This window comes from Danio rerio, chromosome 4, assembly GCF_052040795.2.
Source record: "Danio rerio strain M-AB ecotype USA chromosome 4, GRCz13ab, whole genome shotgun sequence".
In the NCBI taxonomy this organism is placed as follows: Eukaryota; Metazoa; Chordata; class Actinopteri; order Cypriniformes; family Danionidae; genus Danio; species Danio rerio.
Genome location: NC_141024.2, coordinates 61,266,285 through 61,285,576, shown reverse-complemented (window position 1 = coordinate 61,285,576; position 19,292 = coordinate 61,266,285). Strand labels below are relative to the sequence as shown.

The 19,292-nt window shown below is 36.8% G+C and overlaps 1 protein-coding gene and 1 pseudogene across 2 annotated transcripts in view; one reads left to right on the top strand and one right to left on the bottom strand.

Annotated features, from left to right (window-relative positions):
* znf1040 (zinc finger protein 1040) overlaps positions 1–19,292 on the top strand; it is a 175,470-nt gene that overhangs the window by 92,296 nt on the left and 63,882 nt on the right. The gene's annotated exons all lie outside the window — the stretch shown is intronic.
* LOC137491064 (uncharacterized) lies at positions 512–15,785 on the bottom strand (annotated as a pseudogene). The gene is made up of 4 exons (XR_015484380.2): positions 15,730–15,785; positions 14,105–14,254; positions 2,781–9,796; positions 512–2,362 (listed from the first exon to the last, which is right to left on the bottom strand). The product of XR_015484380.2 is annotated as an uncharacterized LOC137491064, transcript variant X1 (transcript).

Genomic DNA, 19,292 nt, shown 5'->3' with positions numbered 1-19,292 from the left:
TGGAGACACCTACACCCCAAAGAGAAGGACTTTACTTTTTTGTCACATGTGCATGGCAGTTACTCCACAATAGACCTATTTTGTACTTCTAGAACAGATTTACATAATGTCAAAGAATGCCAAATAGATATAACTATATCTGATCATGTGCCAATTAGGTTAAAACTTAAAATTGGACAAGGTAAACAGTTTAAATACTGGAGATTAAACGTGTCAGTGCTAAATTATTGTAAGGCCAAAGAAGAAGTAAGAGAACAGTTAATTGAATATTTTGATATTAATGATAATGGGTTGGTTACTCCTTCTATTTTGTAGGAAGAGGCCAAAGCAGTAATAAGAGGTAAAATAATAGAAATAACATCGAGAATACCATAAACAAACAGGTAAAATTCAAATTTTGGAATGCTTAAAACCGTAAAGAAAGAAATTGGATGACGTAAATATAAAGCAGAGGGGGCACTTAGATTTGTAAGCAGAAAATACTCTGAGATGAGTAATAAAGCAAGCAGGCTTTTAGCTTTTCAGTTACATCTCAAGAAAACAGAGCTGTTCCAAAAATCAAACACCCAGACACATCAATAATGCTAACTCAACCAAAGAACATAATAAATGCATTCGGAGATTACTACAAAGAATTATATGAGGGTCAGAATCTTGTAAATAAGAAAGAAAGAGTTAAAGATTTTTTGCGAACAATTGATTTAAATAAATTAACAGAAGCAGAGGGAAAGGAAATGAAATCCCCTATTACAGAATAAGAAATAAGAGAAACTATAATAAATGTGAAAAATAATAAGTCACCAGGGGTAGACGGACTACCCGGGGAATTTTATGAGGCATTTGCAAATGAATTGGCAAGAAATCTATGCAAGGTATATATTTATGTATAGCAGAATGAAGATCCACCCCATTCATGGTCTGACGCGATCATTACAGTACTTCATTAAAGTGGCAAGGACCCTACACAATGTATGGCATACAGACCAATAGGCTTACTATGTCAAGATATGAAAATTTTAACTTCAATATTAGCAATTACAATTCAAAAACATATTAAAAACTTAATTAAACTAGATCAGACCGGATTTAACAATGAAAGACATGCAATAAATTATATAAGAAAAACATTCAATTTACAGCAGATTGGAAAAGAGCAAAACACCCTCAATGCTTTTGAGCTTAGATGCTGAAAAAGCACTTGATAGGGTGGACTGGGTGTTTTTGGAGCAGATTCTAAATTACATGGGATTTAATGACACTTTTGTTAATTGAGTAATGTTTTTTTTTTTTTATAAAAATCCTAAATCAAGAGTTCGAGTTAATGGTCACTGTTCAAAATGTTTTAATCTAGGTAGGGGAACATGTCAGGGAGATGCAATGTCCCCAATATTATTTGCACTTAGTATTGAACCACTAGCGCAACTAATAAGGAGTAATAGAATACAGTGATAAAAGACAAAGGAGGAAAATGTCACAAAATATCATTATACGCAGATGACGTGTTATTCTTCATTGAAAATCTTATCAGTACACTGGCCATCACAACTAGACAAAGATATATCTTTTCAATGGTCTATAAGAGTTTTAGATACCATGGGGTCATCCTTATGCTTAAAGCATCACGTTTATACACAGCAAATTACACACGGCTTTTTGAAATTATAAAACGTAGTTAGATAAAACTACCTCTATTTATGTTTGGTAGAATAGAAACAGTGAAAATGAACATACTGACAAGACTCCTCTTTCTATTTCAATCCCTTCCTGTTTGGGTCCCGGTCTCAGCATTTATTAAATTAGAAAAATTGATTTCAAAATTCATTTGGCAAAATAAAAGATCAAGAATAAGACTTAAAATACTAATGTCAAATAAAGATAAGGGGGGCTGAACCTTCCCAATTTTAAGTACTGTTATTGGGCTGCTCAGTTGAGGACTATCACAAGCCAAGCTGTGATAGAAAGAAGCAGACTTTATCAACACCGGGAGCAGGATGTAGGCGGGAGCAGGATGTAGTTATGAAGTGCGGAGAAGAGAACATGGAACAACCATCAAGGTTGAGAGGAGAGACGAGACCCAGAGCTTGACGTAGAAATATCAACCAGGAGAACCACCCATTCCTAGCACTCCAGCAGTTTACGGTGCTTGAACACTCATTTAAGCCACTTGGAGATGATGCTGCTGCCATTTGAACGCATTGCCGATAGTGTGGTAAGTCTCACTAAGGCAGTTCAGCGCATAATACCTGCAACTTCTGAAACATCTCCTTCATCCACCAGACCTTTTCTTTCCATCAGATCAGCCACACTGAGTTCTGCTGCTCCTGGACACTCCCGTTGCCCATCCTGCCATGGAGCTTCACGACTGCAAACAGGAGGAGGAAGAAGGCCAAACATTTAAGATTGTAATATAAAAGATAATTAGATGGATACACACACAGAAAGTATTTGTGATTAATCAGCATTTGTTTATCTGCTGAAAATATGTAAATATGTAGACTACATCACTGCAATCTAAATAAAAACAAATAAATATAAGAATAAACAGTATTTTTTTGTTTATTCTTTACTAATTTCCCCCCCAAAAAAGCACTAAAATGCTTTGCTTTTACAGCAGGAAAATGCTCTTTAAATTTCGAGAGCAGAAGCATTTTAGCACATGGGACAACACTGTGTGTGTTTTAAGAAAGAAGTTTTAAAAAAGAGTTGCCATCATATTCAGAGGTTCAAAGTCAAATGCAATATTTGCACTGATATAATGTAAAACAATTCAGCTTACTTACCAGGCTGCAGGTGAAGCAGCTCTTCTGCCAGCTGATCTCTCCTCCCCCGTGCTGCTTCTTGAGTATTTGGATTAATTGGCTTCGGCCCATGCAATTCAGCTTCACACATTCTAAAGTCCTGTAAACTTTCCTCATTTATGTCAAAGACATCCATGACATATGGCGATGTTATGCAACACACAACATGTCACAAAGAATGCTCTGACCTTCTGAGGGCTCTACGGTAATGTTCCCCCTGACTTGTCCAAATCCCTGAAGTGCATTTTTAATATGACAAATGCTAACATGCGTTTTCGATTAATAAACACTTCGCTCACTGTTGTAGGCATGATATATGGAGTAATCAGCCATGATTTAATGGATATCCATTGTGCCCTAACAGCCACCCATTCATCAGCAGATAGTGTTGCCGTGTAAAGTTGCTGTTTCGCAGTGGCTCAGGGTGCGAGAGGTCCTGGGTTCAAATCCCAGATGAGCCCTTGCAGAAGTTGCGGGTCCAGTTATACAGAATTACTCCTCTAATTGTGAATTATTACTGTTCCTGTTTTAACGGGGTGCTCTTGCTAAAAGGAGCAATGGCAGAGAGAGACTTCCAGTGCAGACTTGGTTAAGATGCTGCAATCTAATCGTGGGAAAGACACTTGCTCCTTAGCAGATTCGAGCTTGGGAATGTGTTGCTGTCACAACAAGTCTGCCGTGAGTTTCAAAGAACACATTATTCTGACTAGCTGCCAACTTAAGTGTACTCTCTCATTTCCGGTGTTCACTGAGAACGCGCACACACTCAAGCAGTTTAGCCGTGTTTAAAACCACATCTGGCAGTGGTGGAATTCGTACCCACACCCCCAAAGTGATTAGAGCTTAAATCCAGCAGCTTAGACACTTCATCCACGCTAACCTGCAGGGCTCTATGCCATGGGCCCTTATCTGCCCAATTTTACGAAAGCAGAACAGCAGCGAGGACACTACTGGCCTGATTCCACTAAGTGGTACGGTACGGTTTGGTACGCTTTTATGGCCTTTTTTTTTATACGTTCTTTTTATGGCTGTCAAAAAGCGTACCGAACCAAACCATACCGTACCACTTTTTCGACAGCCTTTCGAAAGGGTACCAAACGGGAGAAAGGGTACAAAAAGGTATAGCTACACGTGCAGCTGAATGCTGATTGGTTACAGAGATATGTCATGAGCTTGTGGAGCTACACAGAACATAAACCAAGGAACTGCCATGTTTTTTTAAATACAAAGCCGAGACGTTACATGAAAATACTATATGCATATAATAATGGGATGACCCTGCCTCAAGCAAACCTTGTCGTCGTCTCCACGAACAGACACACAGCCAAGAAGAAAAATCTGCCGTGTCCTGTTGTTGTTTTACGAGCCCGTCTAAAAGTGTGAGCGGTATTCGCTTTCTTATGGGAGCTCGCGTCTGCGTCTATATTTGATATAACGAACGTGTGTGTGATTATTGAAGTGTCCCCGTCATCTGATCCATTCAGAAAAAAAAGGACAAGCGCGAGAGTGAAACGTGGAAAAAAGAGAAGCCCGGTTAAACACAGGAGCGAAATTGTTTTAGCAACCTGAATCATGAACAAACTGCCATGATTATCTTCGCCTTTTGGACTATTATGAACTGGGAATGACAAAATGACTCTAAAAGAGCTTACATGTTCTGGTGAAGATTACAGACCCAGATGAGAGGTTTGCGCTGACTGTGGGCTATATTGTGTGTGTTTTTGAGCTGTTGACTTGTGGATTGTAAAATGCATGGCGCTGCACGTTGCCGAGTGGCGCTTCCGGTGTGCGACCTGCTTTACATTCTTGCTGCAGCACCGAAGTTAGGGACCGAAATTTATATGCTGATTTGATCCGGTGCATACCGGTTCCAAAGGTACCGGTGCCGAGTTTCGGTACCCAACCCTACATATCGCGCACCTGCCTTGCCCGGGCTCGGGCACTCCTACCTGGGGCAGCATTTGATGCCTCTGGATCCTGGATCCCCGCCTGCACCAGGATCATAGCTCGCACTTGCTTTGTCCGGGCTTGGGCACTCCTACCTGGGGCAGCGTTTGATGCCTCTGGACCCTGAATCCCTGCCTGCACCAGAGTCATAGCACGCACCTGCCTTGCCCGGGCTCGGGCACTCCTGCCTGGGGGAGCGTTTGATGCCTCTGGACCCTGGATCCCCGCCTGCACCAGGGTCATAGCGCACACCAACCTTGCCCGGGGGGGCTGCTAGCCTGCACATAGACCCCTGGTTCGTTCAACCGCAAAAGCCAAAAATAAACAGTCCCTTTTTCTTCGCCGAAACCACGACGGCAGGTCAGAGACAATTGGCTTCGGGCACGCACCTCCAGGCGCAGGACGTCCCAACAGGTAAGCCAGGCAAGGTGGTCTCTTTTCGGGCATGGCTTGGTGGGTTTGGGCCTGGGTTTAATCAACACCCCCCGGTGAGTGCATCCAAGCGTTTGCCAGCAGTCGTTCCAAAGACCGAACGTATTTTTACTGGCCCATAGTTCGAGAGAAAGACCCACCATTTTACTTTCTTTCTAAAGTTACTTCTCTACTTCAGTATATCAAGTACATGCCGCAACATACGAGAGAGATGAGCCAACAAAATAGCCTGAATGCAAATTATTTATTATAGAATATAACTCATAGAACAATTAATACAAGCAACCAACAAATGTCTAGGGATATTAATGAAGATAAAGAACTTAGGATATAATCACAACAACATGTTAACTACATGATATAAGTAATGCAAAACAAAACCTTAAAGTTAAAGAGTCAATGAGATAGCAGGTCTTTACATAAGGACTCCTGAGTAGCCACAGCGTCCTGGGGTAGCTAACACAACAACTTTTATATACCCATTGATGAGTAATGCAGGCATCCAATCAGTATTTACCTGGGATTTACTTTGGGATCATCAGTGTATTAATATTGTAACACTTAATACCTGTCACTCTGCCTAAATCATAAAATATTCATCAAGTTTGTATTCTACTCAAAAAAGTAAATGTAGTAAACTAAAAAGAATCTTGAACCTAAAAGTAAAGAAAATTTACTAATAAAAGCTGCAACACAGGACAATTAAATTGGCTTTCTAAACTTGAAGCCCTGGTATATGCAAACTAACCGTCCTGGAGCTCCACCTTGTTTAATGTGCGGAGTCTTTTCAGTGATTTGTTTCTCATTCAGGGAGTCAGACAGAGAACATCATCCAAAACAACACTAGCTACATGAATACACTGGAGAGTAGAGTACAAATGTATCCGTACCTGTACAATCACTTGCAATGAGATTTTAAGCCGCTGAGATGCTGTTTGCCAAATGTTTATGAAACTGTTCTTCTCTCAGCCACCATCACTGTGTTTATGGTAAACGTAAGGAGCGCAACACATTTACAACCCCACCTACTGCAGTGTAGGAGTGTTGGAAAACAGTATATCGTCACTCAGCCTTTTCAAACATAATTCAGACATGAAACATCCTGTGCACATGAGAAAATGTTTTGCTGCATTCATGTATTCTGTGCAACTTTTTGTCCATGTGTTTGTTAAACTGCACCGAATGAGTGAAACTCTGTAGACACTGATAAGATCTGTAGAGTTTCTCTCCAGTGTGAATCCTCTTCTCTTTTCAGATGTAATAACTGATTAAACCTCTTGTCACATTGTGAACACGGTCTCTCCAGTGTGAAACGTCTGGTGCAGTTTCAATTTTGGAACTGTAATAAAAGTCTTCTCACACTTAAAGCACATATACTCTTTCACACCAGTGTGAATCTTCATGTATTCATTAAAGTTTGCTGATCTGTTGAAACTCTTCCCACACTGAGTGCATATGAATAGTTTCTCTCCGAAGCTGCGGTCACACTATAGTTTGAGCATGCAAAATTCTGTTGTTCAGCGCTGCGAAAAGAGGCAGGATTAAACAAGATGTAACGTACAGTCAGTAGATAAAATTAGGTATCGATTTATAAAGGGGTCTAAGTCTCCTCTGTGTGGGTTTATGACTCTTGTGCCACAAAGTCTGAGCCTGTGTGACACCACTTATTTAGAGGTAAGCCAGAGATGGTTGCCAAAACTTCAAAAGACATTCCTGCCCCGCTTCCTCCTGAGACACACAGGGACACACATACAAGGCTCCCACAGCTGAAAGGGACTCAGAAATCCTGAATCAGCCCAAAAGTAAATGTTCTGTGTTTGTAAACTTTGTATTTCTTTTCTGACTTTTCTAACATGTAAATATCTCTCTCGTGCCTTTTTTAAGACACTATACCAGCTAAGAATGTGGGAATCATGTTGATTTCTTAAAACTGTAGTGTTTCATACCGTTAGGTTTCTCCTGCCATTTTACAACACATGATGCGTAGCACATGATCATAATCTATATGGCTTAAATTATTTAATGCTCTGAGTTTATGTCTCTTAGCATGCTTTAGGGCGGACCCTTATTTTGCATATTAGCGGTCCAGAGACAAAGAAAATCTCCCTCTCAAACTTTGCCAGGAGACCATTGGTCAGTCAGTCGAAAAAGGGGTGTGACATGCCACCACAGTTTAAAACCGAGCCGTGCGCACAACTCTGCACAGAACGATCCGGAAAAACTCTCTAAGAGGCTGCCCCCTTTTGAGGGGGCAAACGGCATTTTCTTTAGCTGCGTGGCTTGTCCGAGCCCACGTTTTCTTATTTTTTCCAGCAAAGTAAAACTCAGTTTAAAGTTGCGATCGCGTATCCTCCGACCTGCATCGCAAACTCTGTGCATCTAGAAAGGACACTAAAGGACATCTAACGCATCAGAGAGAATACTCGCAAAAAGAGAGGAAAAAACATCTTTCTAAAGGTAATTATGTTATGCATTAAAGCTGTGCCCCTTATCAAAAAGGTGTTTTCTTTGCAATCTTAATGGTCCTGAATAGTTGTGTGGAACTGAGGTAGATTTGCCATTCTTTTATCTAAACTCTCTATTTCCTCGCTTTTCTGTTTCTTTCTGTTTGTTATAGGTTTTATAGATCCTTATATAGCCTATCTATATTTAGTTTACGTTTGTTCTATGTTTGATGGTATGTTTGTGCGTTTGTTCGTTACATGTCAGACAAGTCAATAAATCCCATTATAATCAAATGGATTGTATTGTTTGCCTCACAGAAAAAGTCACTAAAACGATTGATTCCATTGCTACAAGCTGTTATTAAGAATATTAAGGACGAATAATAATATGTTGTTATTGATAAAATAATATTCATAATCTGAGTGTCTGCTCGAACGAGTGGGCGGAATCGTGTTATATATCCGTTTAGCCAAATTGACAGTAGGTTAAACCGAAATATTAATGTTTAATAATAACTTGTTATTAATGATCATTAATATTCATAAACTGAGCTAATTTCGCTACAAAGTGAGCGATTGGTCCATATTTAAAATTTCTGTCCAGAGAGGTCATGTTTTGATCTTTGATTGGTCTCACACAGTCAAGTGATGCGATTTCTCAGGTAAGAGTTCACCAAGATTGAACTTTGCAAGGCAGTGAACTACGAAACTTGACGCAAGAACTTGCGTTTCCGGTCTGACGCATTCGCATGCGTATGAATGGAAGTCTATGGGGAATAAATTCAAGTGTTACCGTGGCTTAAGTGTAAGTGAATGTTTTCTCTCCAGTGTGGCTCATCATGTGTAGATTAAAGTGTGATGATATGCTAAAACTCTTCCCACACTAAGTGCATGTAAATGGTCTTTCTCCACTGTGGATCCTCATGTGTCGATTAAGGGAGGATGAGCAGGTAAAACTCTTCCCACACTGAGTGCATTTGAAGGATTTCTCTCCAGTGTGGATCGTCATGTGTTGATTAAGGTGTGATGATTGGTTGAAACTCTTCCCACACTGAGCGCAAGTGAACGGTTTCTCTCCAGTGTGGATCCTCATGTGAATTGTAAGACTGCCTTGTAATCCAAAACTCTTTTCACACTGAGGGCATGTAAATGGTTTCTCTCCAGTATGAATCTTCATGTGATTATTAAGGTGTGATGATTGGTTGAAACTCCTCCCACACTGAGTACATGTGAATGGTTTCTCTCCAGTGTGGATCTTCATGTGATCATAAAGGTGTGATGATTGGATGAAACCCTTCCCACAATGAGTGCATGTGAATGTTTTCTCTCTAGTGTGGATCCTCATGTGAAATTTAAGACTGCTTTGTATTCCAAAACTCTTTCCACACTGAGAGCATGTGAATGGTTTCTCTCCAGTGTGGATCCTCATGTGAATTTTGAGACCGCTTTGTATTCCAAAACTCTTTCCACACTGAGGGCATGTGAATGGTTTCTCTCCAGTATGAATCTTCATGTGATTATTACGCCCTATTCACACGGGGCTTCAGCGTCAACGCTTGACTGAGGGCGTGTCTGAAGTTGGAGCTGAAACGATTGTCATAGAAGCGTCAGCCAATGAAATTCAGCCAGCAATAGGCCACTGTCTGAGCTGGTGTATTTGCATACAGCGATCTGATTGGCTGACGCTTCCGTCGGCGCTTGAAAAGTTGAGCTAGTCCCAACTTCTGCAGCGAGGAACGCTTCTGAAGCGGCGCCGACGGATCCACAATGCAGTTCGGCAACGCCTGACGTCACCCATTCAAAGTGAATGGGAAGCGTTGACGCTGACGCCCCGTGTGAATAGGGCGTTAAGGTTTGATGATTGGTTGAAACTCCTCCCACACTGAGTGCAAATAAATGGTTTCGTTCCAGTGTGGATCTTCATGTGATTTGTAAGACTATTTTGTAATCCAAAACTCTTTCCACACTGAGTGCATGTGAATGGTTTCTCTCCAGTGTGGATCCTCATGTGGTTCTTAAGTTTGCTTTTGTTTGCCAAAATCTTTCCACACTGAGTGCAGGTGAAATGATTCTTGTCTTTCCTTTTCAAAATACCATCAGTCTGTAAATGACTTTTATCCTCAATTTTGACATGATGTTCCTCCTCTTTACTCCACACATACCCTTCAATTAGGTCTGAAATTTAAAAAAAAATCATTAGTTTTCATTGAGTATTAAAAACTCTCATTGAAAGCTGAAAAGTGAGAAGACACTCATTGGCTACACACACTAATTTTGATGCACATTAAATGTAAAATAAATCAGATATTTTGTTTTGTTTGTACACATTTAAGCAAGATTCCATTCAATTCATCTTTATTTATCTAGTGCTTTTACAATGACATAGTAAATGGGCTCTGCACAAACTCTGCTGACGTGTTTCCGGAAGAATATCAGTCAGGCTCTTCCGCATAGCGAAATCTGATAGCAACGATTTCATTCTACAGCAAAATCTAATAGCGGCGAAATTTTAACGCATCAGAGCATGGCAAAGAAGGAAGATTTAGTCTTTAACTGGTGAGGCCATGTGGCAGTGGATGTCCAGCATCTGGAACATCATTACTGTTCAGTTCCAGAAGCCACGGTAGTTGATTAATACACCAGATCAGGCTGACAATCTCTGTGAAGAGGTGGAATGACTGAAAGGAGACTGCTGTGATGCTGCTTTAGGTGATATTATAAGGTTCTAAAGGTACAGTTAAAAAAGTGATGTACTAGAATATAACCCAGATGAAAGTAGTAACAAGTGTATTTTATATTAAATAATATTACATTTTTAACTGTACTATAGTCAATTTGGTAACACTTTATAATAACTACACACTATAAATCATTTATTAAGCATTAGCAAATAGTGAATTCATTATCCGTTAAGCATTAACTTTACATTAACAAACGTTAGTAAGCAGTTTATAACTGCAGCTACAAATGCTCTATTCTTGACTTATAAGCAGCTATATAATGTGCTTAATAATTGTATTTTCATACTTAGTAAATGATTTATTTTTCATTACTAAATTAAGTATCGCATTATTTAAAAACCAGTTGTATTTAAGAGTAGTTGAGGATTTTTTGGATCATTCAGAATGAGTTATTAAATGATTAATAAACTATTGAAATTAACGTTTATATGTCTTATTATTCAGGCATATATTAATGGTTACTATGTATGTTAATAAACTTCACCGAGTTTTGTGACCTAATCTAAAGTGAGGACTATTCATGGTTTATAAATCCTTTATAAATGACAAATAAAGGCTCAGTTAAATTCTAAACAGGAAAATGATATTATTCATTCCTTTTCAGTTAAAGATACACAAATAAAACTGTACTTCAAATAAAAAATAAATCTTTGCAACCTGATCTAAAATAAAATCACTGTAGAGTTTATAGTATAAAGATTATAGTTCATTTGATTCTGAGCCTTTATTTGTCATTTATAAGGGATTTATAAAGCATATTATATAAGCATATAAATTTATTTGCCAAAAAATATTATAATTTAATACATTTAATAATACAATAATAAATTAATAATATTTTTATTATATTTTAGATATTTCTTTGAAAAAAAATTAAATATTGTGTAAAAACAAGCCAGCTCTACTTGTATTCTAGCTAGCGCTGTCAAAACGCGTTAACGCATGCGATTAATTTTAAATAATTAACGTGTTAAAAAAAATTAACGCAGTTCAGTTTTTTACTTCCTGTTGTGGTGGACGTATGTTCAACATGCAATAAATGTGGATAAGACCAAGGTAGCACTTTTTGAAGGCAAGTTCCATTATAAAACAATTAGTTGCATCACAAGTTATCCAGAGTTTCATGCAATTTCGGGCGTTTCATTTTTAACTTTCGACTTCCGTTGTAAGTTGATACCGCATGGCGAACAGAAAGAAAATCCTCCGCATTTCGTGACTCGGTGTTCCTTTAAGGTAAGGTTCCTTTTAAGGCTACACGGTAGATTTTTAACAAGAGTATTATCTTAATCATATTAAAATCGGAGTATTGGTGTCTTATGTAAATGTACTCAGTACGTCTGGTGAAGTCACGAGCTGTCAAAGACAGGACATTACTCTGCCTTTCAGCATGAGCCCTCCAAGTTTAGCGTGTTTCCTCATTAAATGCAACGAAAGCATATGCTTCGCGTTGTTGTGTCAGAATCCTTGTGAAATACAGTAATACTTTAGGACCCTTAGTTTCGGATGCTTAGCAAATTTGATGAACGTGATCATGCGTGTTGAATTTGAGGGGAGTCGCTCCAGTATGGAAGGCTGTTGGGGCCAAAACGTCTGCAGCGCGTTGTGTGTGTCTGTCTGTGTGTGTGTCTGTGTCAGGCCCGTTGAGGGGTGTCAGGGGTGGAGTGAGCGACGTATCTGAGTAGGGGCGAGAGGGGTGTATAATGTATTTAACAACCAGTTTGCAAGAAATTATCATTCATCTGCGGCCATTTGGGAGTCTCTGTGCACTTGCGGGATAGTCCTAGTCTTAGCAAATGGATGAATGTAAAGGAATTAAGCAAAATTGTTTCTACTCTATAATTAATGTTCTCAACTCACAGCAATAAAACTTTACAATGAGCGCAACAGTTTGTATTCTATAGTTTATTATTATAATTTTTCATTTTCCATATCTGCAATTCCTGTATTTTGGCATTTTTTTGCAGTCCACTTAGAATCCAACATGGAAATCAATGTTTTCTTTATTGGCATTAATTATTTTGAAATTTAAATGTCATTAACATGCCTGTGTTTTAATTTCTGTAATAAATATGGCTGTCAAGCCAGGATCTTGATGGTTTATTGTGGGTATGTTGTTTACATGAAGAAATCTGTGTTACAAGTTAAACAAAAATTCTATTAAACAATAACATTTTGAATTTAAATATTTTTTCTAGCGTTTACATTAATTTTACATTTAAGTAGGCAAAATTACAAGTTTCAGTATTTTAAATGCGATTAATCGCGATTAATTTTTTTTAAAAAGGTGCGATTAATTAGTTAATTTTTTTTATCAATTGACAGCATTAATTCTAACATAAACGTTCTTCATAATAATAAAAAAAATGGACAAATGTTTTAAAAGTTTTAAAAAACTATAATAAACTAAATCTATGCACAACAATCTGTCCAGGTTGATGTCCTCAGCAGTAAATACATGAAGCACGTTTAAACAAATGTTATTGTAAGGAAAATAATTAAAACAGATAAATTATAAAACACTGTTTTTAGGATCTAAAAATTTATTCTTTAAAAAAAGTTTCAAGCAAAAAGATTCCTGCTGGTACATGAAGAATATGGTATATATTCTGAGACAGTACAATGTTTTATAATAATTAATTATTTTAGTGTCCATTTCATTTAACATGTTTAATATTAGGGGCATCCACATTTTTTAACATACTTTAAACCAGGGTTTCTGTGGGTTTTACCAAGTTAAATGTAAGACTTCTTAAGACATTTTTAAGACCATTATGAATGAAATTTTAGACTCATAAAGGGCTAAAGGCTACAGAACTTTTCATATGGCCCAGATCGAAAAGGTTTTTATTTGCCCCATCAAAACAAATATTACAAGTGAATACATTAAATAATACAATAATAAATTAATATTATATATTTTTAATATATGTTAGATATTTCTTTGAAAAAAAAAAAAGTGTGTAAAAACAAGCCAGCTCAACTTGTATTCCAACATAAACTTTCTTTATAATAATAAAAATGGACAAATGTTCTAAAAGTTTTAAAAACTACAATAAACTAAATCTATGCAGAACAATCTGTCCATGTCGATGTCCCCAGCAGTAAATACATGGAGCACGTTTAAACAAACGTTATTGTAAGGAAAATAATTAAACCATTATGATAAATAAGGTTAAAATGACCTTTTTTAATAAAAAAGTTTAAAGATTTATTTAGGTGGATTGTTGGTGATTGTATGGGTTGTGGCCAGACTGGGTAACAAAACAAGAACAAAGGAAAATGAAGACTTGTTTTTTAAAAAAGATTTAATACCTCCAACACAATATTTTAGTAAATTTAAGACTTTGTAAGGCTTAAAATTTTGAGTCTTCTATGAGAATACTGTAGGTCAATAAGCGTCAGCTCAGTTAAACTTTGTTTTTAATTTATTGTTTTTATTTATTTTATATAGTGCCAGTGCTCAATGACGCTTTACACAAACAGTAGAAGAACAAGAAAAGCAATAACCCTAAGAAGATAGAGAAAATGGGAGACTAATAATACATGAAAGAAAGACAAAAGACATGAGAACAAGAGACAAAAGAAACTTTTTTCGGTCTTTCAATGAGTGCTTGTGTGCGTTTAGGAGAACTAGGCAGCACACTCAGGGCTGTAAGATGGATTTAATTTAGTATTCTTATTATTAAAATATATCTGAATGAGGATCAAATGACTGAGTTGGTGTTTGAGAATGAAAACCAACCTGTTTGTTCCTGCAGATCTTCCTGTTTGACTGTGAATGTTTCTTCAATCTTCACATCTTCACTCTCCTCTTTAACAAACGCCATCTTTATAACAGCGTGGAGATCAGTCGCTTCAGCAGGAGTTTTTCTCTGTGTTTGGACACTTTATCCTGTTTAAAATGAACAAAACAATTAAAATGTCCTGTTTAAAATAAATAAAACAATGAACAGAAACAAAATAACTTCTCTTCAACACTTGCTTCAACAGTTTCTATTAATGAGAGTAATTAACAAAAAGAAATCAGGTAAAACGTTTCTTTAAAACAGTGGTTCTCAAAGTGAGGGGTCATAGAGGTAAAGTTGGTTTTATATTCACACATTCGTTCATTTAGCAGTCTATATATTGTTTACCATTTGATCTGAATAAGTATGCAAGTGTGACTTGAAAACAACATTAGCACTGTTTATTTGACTGTGAACAATGTTGTACTTTGATAGTCATTGGCTGCTAATAAGATTTCACTATTTAGAGTTTGCAATGAATACTTTTCTGAAATGATATTATTAAGGGGAATGTCTGAATATCTGAATATAAAACCAACTTTACTTCTATAGATAATTGAGGTAAAGTCGGTTTTATATTTGGGTATTCAGACATTCCCCTTAATAATAAAATTTCCTAAAAGTATTCTTTGCAAACTCTAAATATGGAAATCATATTAGCAGCTAATAATTACCAAAGTACAGCATTGGTTACAGTCAATTAGATAGTGCTAATGTTGTTTAGAAGTCATACTTCTAAAGCATGCTAATTCTGACAGAATATTTTCAGTAACATGGTAAACAATACAGAGACAGCTAAATAAATGAATGTGGGGGTCGCAGGTTACTGGCATTATAGAGGTAAAGTTGGTTTTATATTCACACATTCAGACTTTCCCCTTAATAATATAATTTCATAAAAGTATTAATTGCAAACTCCAAACAGTGAAATCATAATAGCAGCAAATGACTATCAAAGTACAACATTGTTCAATAGAGGTAAAGTTGGTTTTATATTCTGATATTCAGACATTCCCCTTAATAATATCATTTCAGAAAAGTAATCATTGCAAATTCTAAATAGGGAAATCATAATAGCAGCCAATGACTATCAAAGTACAACATGTTCACAGTCAAATAAACAATGTTAATGCTGTTTTCAAGTCACACTTGCATGCTAATTCCAATCGAATATTCAAAGTAACATGGTAAACAATATATAGACTGCTAAATGAACGAATGTGTGAATATAAAACCAACTTTACCTCTATCATTGTTCACAGTCAAATAAACAGTGTCAATGTTGTTTTCAAGTCATTTGCATGCTAATTCAGATCAAATATTCAAAGTAACATGGTAAACAATATAGAGACTTCTAAATGAACAAACGTGTGAATATCAAACCAACTTTACTTCTATTTTAAAGCTCGCATGACACACTTGTCTGTTTCAAACAAAAGCCCTCGGTTACTGAGAATAAAATAGTACTACGCTGTATAAAGGGTTAAAATATTTTTTCCAACAGCAGGTACATAACATCGGAGGAAAAACCTGAAACTTTAATTAAATCGGGTTATATCCGTAAACATTTAAAAACACAAACCTTTCTCCTGTTGAATCAAAGCGCTGAAGCGGCGCCGCCTGATGACGTCACACACCACGCCAAAATAAAAGTCTTTTTTGTTTAGCTTTTTTGCCCCTTAATGTTGCAGTCATGACTTATTGACACATTTCTTTCTTGTTTTTCACTCTATACTATTTGTGCTCTCTCTCTCTCCCTCACATTTCACATTTTAGGTGCTTTATTGGTATGACAAATAACTGTACATTCATATTGCGACACTACGTACAAACAAGACAGTGCAAAAAGGGCAGTAGTGCAAACAAATATGGATATAAAATATAATACAGAGAAAACACAGAAATAAATAAAATAAAAATAGATAAATAAAAATAAAAATAGATTAATAAAAATAAAAAGATTGATAAATAAAAAATATTAATAAAAATTTAAATAGATTAGATCTCTCACAAACACACACTTTAGTATTTAAAGTTGATCAAAATTTTTAATCTAAACATTTTAAGACAATTTTAAAGAAACATTTTTTAATCCAGTTCATGATGACTTGCATTTCTACAACACATTACTAACTATTAATATATGAGAGTCCAAATCTCATCCTCATAATTATGACCCCTTATTTTCTTTTCTATTTTTACAACTTCATAGGCCTATATTGGGTTTCTTATTGTTTCATATGAATTGTCGTCTCTTATTATCTGTGTTCCACGTTTCCTGCGATTCTTTTAGCAATATCTTCAGTAATAATATTTCATTTACCCTTACTTACAGAAGCAATTAAAGGGGTAGTTCACATGTAAAAAATTACAATTCGGTAATTTACTCATCCTCTACTTGAGCCAAACCTGTTTAAGTTTCTTCTGCTGAATGCAAATGAAGAGAATAGGCTACAGGGTCAAAAAGCAGCCACTATATGGTTCAACAGCTCCTACTTTGGACATGGCTGCTATTTTCAACATTTTCTGGAACACAAAATGTTCTTGGAACTCGATTACAATTGAACCACTAAAGTCACGTCACAGGTTTTGACAATGTTTTTGGTTCCTTTTCCAGAAAAAAAAAAGTCAAACCCTTTGAGCATCTCGGTCCTCTTGCTGTCTATGACAGATGAGGGAGCTCTCTAATTTTATCTAAAATGTCTTCATTTGCGTTCTGAAGATGACCAAAATTCTCAGGGGATTGAAACAACAGATAGAGGGACAATCGTTCTCTAGAGCCACATCGCACTGGTTTTTTAAATTTATAAATTTTTTATTGCAATAACAAATGGCAATTACAACAAATAGAAATACAGAAACTGATACTCGTGTGATATTACGCATATATTCATTCATTTTCTTTACAGCTTAGTCCCTTTATTAATCAGGGGTCGCCATAGTGGAATGAACTGCCAACTTATCCAGCAGCACGTGCTTTACACAGCGGATGCCCTTCCAGCTGCAACCCGTTACTGGGAAACATGCATACACACTCATTCACACACATCGCATGTCTATGGACTTTGTGAAAACCAGAGCATCCGGAAGAAACGCACGCGAACACGGGGAGAACATGCAAACTTCACACAGAAATGCCAACTGACCCAGTTGAGGCTCGAACCAGCAACCTTCTTGCTGTGAGGTGATCGTGCTACCCACTGCACCACTGTGATGCCTCACATCTGTGTCTTTATTCGAGGTATTAAACTGGTATTGGTGAAGAACTATGGTTACTAAAAGGCACCATTCAGATGTAATGATCTGGGCAATCAAGCATGTATTGTTATAGACACCTTTGCTTATTTGTCTTAAGAGATGTTAAGCAGGTCCTGTTCATGTAATATGCTTTAGGCTATCAAGTTGGTATTGGCATGAACAGCTATACCTGTTAACAGGTTTCATATATGTAAAACGATCCTAATCAGTTAATGGTCTGGACTATTAGGCAGCTATTAATAAAGATGAATGCACATGATGATGAGCCATTTATTTAAATGAATATGTGACACAGATATTTAAATTTCATTGTTGCAAACAAGTTACAGGAGTAAGTCCAGTTGTTGTTGTATGTGATGTTCACTACTGTAATTACACCATAGTCAAACAGAAGTCTGAGAAATGCTGTAGTTGGTGTAGGTGGAGCAGGTTAATCACATTAAAAGTTATGCATTGGGTAGTTATGAAAGTAAACTCTTGTCATTGAATTACGCTGTATAGACTGCCTATACAATAATTTAACTTGAGATGTAATTATTTTCTAATTATAAATATATAGCTGCATGACAGATTTAATAGTGTACTCCACAAAGGTAAGACCAAAGCTTGAAATCGCATCACGTGAGTGCATGAGACCAATAGAAGATCAAAACATGAGCTATATGGAGCAATCAGTCGCTTTTAGTATCGTCTAATCATATTGTTTAATCCCACCCTTTTTTGCAGCGCTGTACGAAAGAATTTTGCAAGCACAAACTCTAGTGTGACCGCAGCCCAACTTGCTTTCAGATTAACTATGCCCAGCTGCTATATATATGTATAGCAACAGGCGTTTCTGTGTAAAGTTTGCATGTTCTCCCTGTGTTCGCGTGGGTTTCGTCCGGGTACTACGATTTCCCCCACAGTCCAAAGACATGCGGGATAGGTGAATTGGGTAGGCTAAATTGTCCGTAGTGTATGAGTGTGTGTATGTGGATGTTTCCCAGAGATGGGTTGCGGCTGGAAGGGCATCCGCTGTGTAAAAACTTGCTGGTTAAGTTGGCGGTTCATTCCGCTGTGGCGACCCCAGATTAATAAAGGGACTAAGCCGACAAGAAAATGAATAAATTAGCTATATATATATATATATATATATATATATATATATATATATATATATATATATATATATATATATATATATATATATATGAGCCTACCTTAGAAGCTGCTGTGCTGTGGTGTGGAAGTTTCTGATTTAAAGTTGCTTTCTTGGTTTCTTTGTGTCGCTTGATTTGTGCCTGTACCATAACAGATCTCTCTTGTTGTGAGATATGTCTTGGTAAGCTTTAATGTGTTGTGTTTTTTGCTCATTGATTCGACTGAATTGAGTGAGTGAGTGCATTTTTCCTCCTTCTCATGGTTGAGAGATAAAGCTATATAATAGAATTAGTTATATTTCAGATAGTATAAATCAATTATTAGCAACAAAAGACCAATTTTATAATGATTTTATTGTATAAGACTTTATTTGAAGCAAAAAAGATGCTGGAGGACTGGATCAGATATATGGCACTTTACTCACACCTGATTGCTTCTGCAGCTTGTACATAACATTTCACAGCACCTGGAATTAACACAAATGAGTTTGAAGTTACAGTGTGTCTTACCCATTTGTGATTAATGTACAAACAGTTATCTTCTAAGGCCAAAAGTAGCAAAAAATGGACAGTATGTGATCGCTTTACTGTATTAAAAAAGGTTTTGTCACAGAGTATCTTATATATGCTTTTGTGAATGTCTATGCATATTTGTATGCACAAACACAAGTGATAATCAGAGGGAAAAACATCTTTGTTACATATCAGGTGAATAAGAGGCTTTCGAGAAAGATGAGCTGCTCACACA